This window comes from Anopheles arabiensis, chromosome 2, assembly GCF_016920715.1.
Source record: "Anopheles arabiensis isolate DONGOLA chromosome 2, AaraD3, whole genome shotgun sequence".
Lineage (NCBI taxonomy): Eukaryota > Metazoa > Arthropoda > Insecta > Diptera > Culicidae > Anopheles > Anopheles arabiensis.
Genome location: NC_053517.1, coordinates 54,326,262 through 54,332,338, shown reverse-complemented (window position 1 = coordinate 54,332,338; position 6,077 = coordinate 54,326,262). Strand labels below are relative to the sequence as shown.

The window sequence follows — 6,077 nt, the reverse complement described above, 5'->3', positions numbered from 1 at the left end:
TTTTTCTCGCTCTCGGCCACAGGCGAATCGCATTGAACTTCGTCGTTTGTTTAGGCCTTTGCGCAACACTTGCCAGCAATATTGTAGGGTGGACTTTTTTGTGAGCCCCGTGTGCCTTTGCCGCCAACCTTTCGACTCGAATTATGCCACTTTTTCTAGCAACCACAAACATCCCACAGCCTCTACATGCTCACTCTGCACCGCTAACGTTCTCTGATCCCCACGCCAATCAATTCATGGTGTTTCTCCCCTGCCATTTTGTGGCATCTAACTAGTCAAAATGGCCGAGGCTTAGCCTTGAAAGTTTGACTGGCGGGAGTAAAAATTCGCATATTCTCGTTCTATCTCTGTTAGACAAGCGCCATCAAAAAGCTATCCGATCAAGCCCCGCTCGTGGGCTACTCTATCAACATTTGACATATGGGCTAATGACAGTCGGCCGGCAGCGTCTTGGCCTCTAGAGTCGCCACAAAAGGCATGTGCCTTTGAAGCGCCAATTGTAAGAAAAGATAACCGTGAACTGCTCCCATCATGACCCTCGGTACGGGAAGCACTGCTGTCGCAGCAAATCAAAGAGATAAATTAACATCGCTAGTGGCGCTAGGGTGCCCGGTCGGTGCTCCATCGCCATTGGAGAACACTCAAAATGAGCTGCCTAGCGGCTAAAAAGTTAGCGATGTGATATGCAAGTTTCTCATCGTCAATTACTAGAAGAACGAGACATTGAAAATGCAATTTTCTCTGTTAAATGCACTTACAAAAGTGCCATAGATATCAGCAACAGCTCAAAGCATTATAATTTACTGTCAATTTAAAATTAAAATAATAAAATTTGTTCACTCTTAAAATAGTCTCACTTCAATAACACTCAAAGTGAGAATTAGAAAATGTCTTAAGCTATGCCTTTGCAAGGGTTTTAACTTTAACGATTTGTTGTGTATCTTTTAAATTTAAATGCAGCTTAGCATCATGTCATACACGCTGTATGAATTATTCAAGCACTTAAAAGGTTTCAGCAAAACTCGTAACGATCAATTCCGGTATTTTTTATTTGTTTGTGCTGTGGTAATAAAAAGGCTAATTTAAAAGCAAATGACATTAATCCCGTTAGGGAAATCACATATCTAGCATTTAATAACATTTTACCTTCCATGTACAACGCAAAATATTTTTGTAGGGGAAGGTAAGTAAAGACGGACGCCTTAAGGAACATGTTAAAAATCTAGGAATATATAAATGATGATGAAAATGTTCATACATTCATCTTACACTAGTTTTTTATCAGAAAATGTATTGAAACTTTTAAATTTCTATCAATTTTTAGGTTTTTGCTATGAAGTTTTGAAATGTACGGGTAAGACGGAGACCTGATATGGGAAACACATGGAGGGTAAGATGGACACCTGTAAAAAACGTTGGAAATTGAATAGGTTTATAATATTTTTAAACATCCTATTGATTTCCACATCGTGGTACGTACACAAACCAATTCTTGGCCAATTTCAACGAAGATTCATTTAACCGTTAATTTAGGAAATGTAAGCTCCGCTTCTAACATATCATCGAATGCAGAATCTATTCCATTTTTAAATAACGGGGCCTAACAGCGGAAGTTGCTTCACCTTACAGAATAACAGTCTAGTACTTTCCGTTAGGAAATTACACGGCGGAAAATCCGCGGTCCCAGCTTGTTTAAGGACTTGGTTTGAGGACTTGGTAATAGATCAAGCCATATTTTCCACCATGTCAAAATTAAACTTTGCGAACATTGTAACTCCACAGAATTTATCATCTATTCCTGAACGATGTCATATCAATGCCTCTTCTTTTTGTTGATCCAAGACGAGGCAAGATATTGGGTTCCGTGAAGCGCCTAGTCAACATGGAGAGTGCAGCATAACGCATGACTGCTATTTTGACCGGTGTTTCATTTCTCGTTTATTTCAATACTTTCTGGTGGCTGTATTTTCGGAATACCCTTATCTACGGTGTTGATGAAATATATTAATCACCAATTGATATAAGAAGTAAAATAAATCAACAAAGTCAGTGTCCGTCTCCCTACGAAGTGTCCGTCTTTCCCGCTTTGGTGTCATTCATTCATAAACCACCAAAAACCAATATTCTGTATTGCCTTCATCCTCGTTTTTTCACCAGTTTTTTTGCTAAATAATCACGACAACTCATTCAGCTAATAAAACTTCCGAAAGTATAATCATGCATGTTACAGAGCTTAAGATCCGCAGTAGTCAAATTAGATCCACAAGGATGCGCACGATTGAAAACTTGGTTTGTTCGTTAATTTAACCAATTTTGCATATATTATGCCAAAAATGATCATTGTTGAAGTATTCGAATTGTCCGTCTTTACCTACCTTCCCCTAATCAAGAAAGTTAAACAGTTATGGCTCGGATACAAGTTATTGAACAAATGACATAGATAAAAAAGCAATAAATAAGAATTTATATCTACAACGTATCAATTAGTTGCCATGAAAAGTTCAAGAAATATTTTTCAGAGTCAAATAAAGTTTCATATACTTAAACATAATTTCTCATTTACTAAAAATAAGTCCCGTAGCGTAAAAAATAATATTGCCAAAGTTGTTTTGTAACTAAACTAAAGATATAGCAATAACGTCAAACAAGGAAAATAGAAAGAAGTCATTGTAAGTTTATAACTTCAAAGAAAAAACCGAGTCTAACTCCACAATGGATTAATAATTCTACAAATAATACAACACACCAAGGAAACAAACACAAAGCTTCCGAAAGCTTTCCCCCCGATCACATAAAAGGACATCAGGAAAAGAAGTTCTGACATCAGGAAGGTGCGTTCGATGAAAACACGCCCTGTTATACGATCATGGATAACTGGACATCAACCGTGATCACTAATGCAAAAGTAGTTTTGAACTTTAGATTACATTAAAACAAACATCGATCAACACAGAATTTCAAATTTTGCAATGAATAAAACAACACCGCCGTCCCATTATTTCATCTCGGGGTCAAGCGTGTCGCAAATGCTCAAGTCCGTCTGTCGATTGCCTGTCAATCAAACTCATTTCATATAACCTACACTGTGTGTTTGATGAAAGTTCAGCTGCACTATCCACTATTGAGAACAATACCTCGTCTAATGATAGCTTTTTACATAGATTTATGAAGGATACAAATGGTGACTCACCTCTAGAGTATAATATAGAATGGAATAGAATATAACAGCATAGCATGAAAGAGAAAACAAAGTTATGTCAAAGGACATTCCAATACTACATTCTAATAGCGAATATTTAATTAAATTATTTTTAAATTATTGTCTAGTTAAACGGGAAATTAACTCTAAATGAAAATATGCATATCCATTTTGAAAACGATTGTGCATGCCAAATATATTCTCACGAATGATAAAAATGACCAGTTTTCAATTGTGAAGGATTTTTTAGCATCGTTTCTACGCCAGGTTTCTCACAAGGTGCACCCCACAGGCACGACTGCGCGTTCGTCTTAGGTAGCCAGGAGTTGAAGGTGCAACAGACCGTCAAACATTCATGGTCAGCAACCAAGAGGTGGCAAATCGAACCAATTGGCCGCGAACTGGCCGCACGCTTTCAGTTTCAGGCCGAATCCAACGCAAAATCACGATGCAATATCAAGATCCCCGATCCACCCTCTCCATTGCCGGCTCACCACCATCGATCTATCCAGCATGGAAGCATTGATCGTTTAGTAACCTTAACTTGTTTCCACCCGTCTCCAGCCTGCAGTCCTCTCCGTTTAGTTCCCCACTCAGAGCATGATTTATACCGACGAAGCGATTAGAATTTTAGATTTCTCACCTCACCCAGCCTGCTCGCGCACTTTGCACTGCCTTCCTTATTGTGGCAAATAATGGCAAGTATTGGCTTAACTCCCGTGAGTTTGCCGCTGATTTATGGTAACCTTGTGGACGAAGCTTTTTTTGCTATTCTCTAGCTTTTCAGCGTTAGATACTGTTGTTGTTATTTTGAAGGTTCACTGCTAGCGGGGCTCGCGGCGTAAGCTCGCGGCGGATGAGAACAAAAACTCAAATGACTTGTTCTATTAGGAATACAATTCCAGGGCGAGATTCCTTTTTGTCGCGAGTGTTTTGAAATAGTGGGCCGGTCTGGTGGTACAGTCGTCAACTCGTACGATTTAACAACAAGCCCGTCATGGGTTCAAGCCCCAAATAGACCGTGCCGCCATATAGAGGACTGACTATCCTGCTTTGAGGGGAAATCCCTCGAAATAAAAGGCCTTGATTCTAAAAGCGAGAAAAAAGGTAATTATGTGTATCATCGCCGGCAGCGCTTTAGCTAGGCGGTAGTGGGCTGGAAGGTCGTAGTGGAAAAAATAGAAGAATTAAAAGTAATAGCGAAATACCAGCAATTGCCAATCGTGCATTGTGTTCGGCGTACTTCTTAAGTACATTTACGGCAACCATACGGTTAATCTGTTAACAGTTTTTTATTATTCTAATGAAATAATTTTTTTGCATCTGTCAAGTCCCTTTGGGAAGTTTTAATACTACTGCATAATTTCAGTGACAAGATATACTTTTCTTTATTGATTCGTATCCACTTATGAACTATTGATAGAAATAACTGGGCTGCCGACCGTGTAACGATGAATTCTACTACTCCTACTAATAATAAACTCCAGGTTAACCAAGTAATGCAAATAAATTGCTGACCTTCGCTGTTTCTTCTTTCATAGAAAAAGCACAATTTTCAAACTATTATGAATCACCATCTGACGGCGAATTAGTTTCGGAGGGTGACGATCAGTAATAATGGCTGGCGGGTTCCGTTGTAGCGCGGTCCAAGGAATCGATGATGACGCCATCGTTTTATAAGCGGCCTGGACAAAGACTCGTCACCGTGCCGAGGCCTATTTGGCAGAGAAAATTAGATGATCATTCAATTCGCAGTTGTATCATTATCACTCGATTCCCCCCGGTATCTGTACCAAGGCCTCGTAGCTATTATCTATCCACTGTGAGACGATTATCTGTTTCGTGAAATATCAACTCACCAGTATCGCGGTGCGATACAATCATTCCATTTCATCCACGATCACTCGAAGTTATTAATCGAACAAAGCATCCGTCTTTGACATTTGCTGATCTTGCTATAGAGATTTTTTCTGAAAGGAAGTAACATGGTGTAGAGCTTTATTCATTCATGCATGCGTTGCTGAATTGAGACATCAGTTTTTTAAGACACCGCCAGAACTGGGTACAAGTTGGCAGTCGCGGCCCAACCGCGCACGCTGATAATTATGCTAATTGATGGATGTTTTACTAGATTTCCAGTCACCCCGGTACGATGCACCCATCCCGAAGGGGTCGAATGCCATACACGGCGTTAAAAGCGCAACGACCACAATCGAGGCGACCCAGTCTGCACGGATTCCTCGTCGATCGCGCGTAGAGTTTATCAACCCGCCCGCGGTCTTCGGCTCGGTTGTACTCGCTGCTCGCTCCAACCATCATGATGACAGGTTTCGCGTCCAATGCTGCGTTTTTTTTAATGCCGTTCAAGATTCGACTACCGTCTCTCTAGCATGCTCGCTTTCCTACGACTATTATCACCGACTACCATGTAGCTACCGTCCCGGCCATCCCTGGCCATCCTACTTCCCGTAGGACCGTCCATCCCACTACCGCCTAGCTAAAGCGCTGCCGGCGATGATACACATAATTACCTTTTTTTTCTCCCACCTAGAATCAAAAACAATATCCAAACGGGACGATCCGTTGCGTAAACACATAGACACACACTGGGCGTTCTCGGGTTGCTCGCAAAACCAACGCTCCTTTGTGACTGGCGTTCCCACCTCACCACGCGATCGGCTACCCGGTTCCGATTTCCGGAGCTACTCATTCTCTGCACCATTTTAACGGGACCGTCGCGATTTTTCTCCTCAATTAAAAGCCTTCTCCGGCCTCTTTTGCCCTACCCTTCGCGATTGGAGCCGCGAATTGTTTCGCGAAACACACTACAACGAAAACATCACTTTATCCATGTCCAAGATCCACCGCCTCCCCGGAT

General features: G+C 41.0%; 1 long non-coding RNA gene across 1 annotated transcript; it reads right to left on the bottom strand.

The window, feature by feature from the left end:
• Window positions 1-4,634: 4,634 nt before the first annotated feature.
• On the bottom strand, window positions 4,635-5,827 carry LOC120896736. The gene is made up of 3 exons (XR_005738455.1): window positions 5,731-5,827; window positions 5,059-5,169; window positions 4,635-4,914 (listed from the first exon to the last, which is right to left on the bottom strand). It is a non-coding gene; the product is annotated as an uncharacterized LOC120896736 (long non-coding RNA).
• Between the last annotated feature and the right edge of the window lie 250 nt (window positions 5,828-6,077).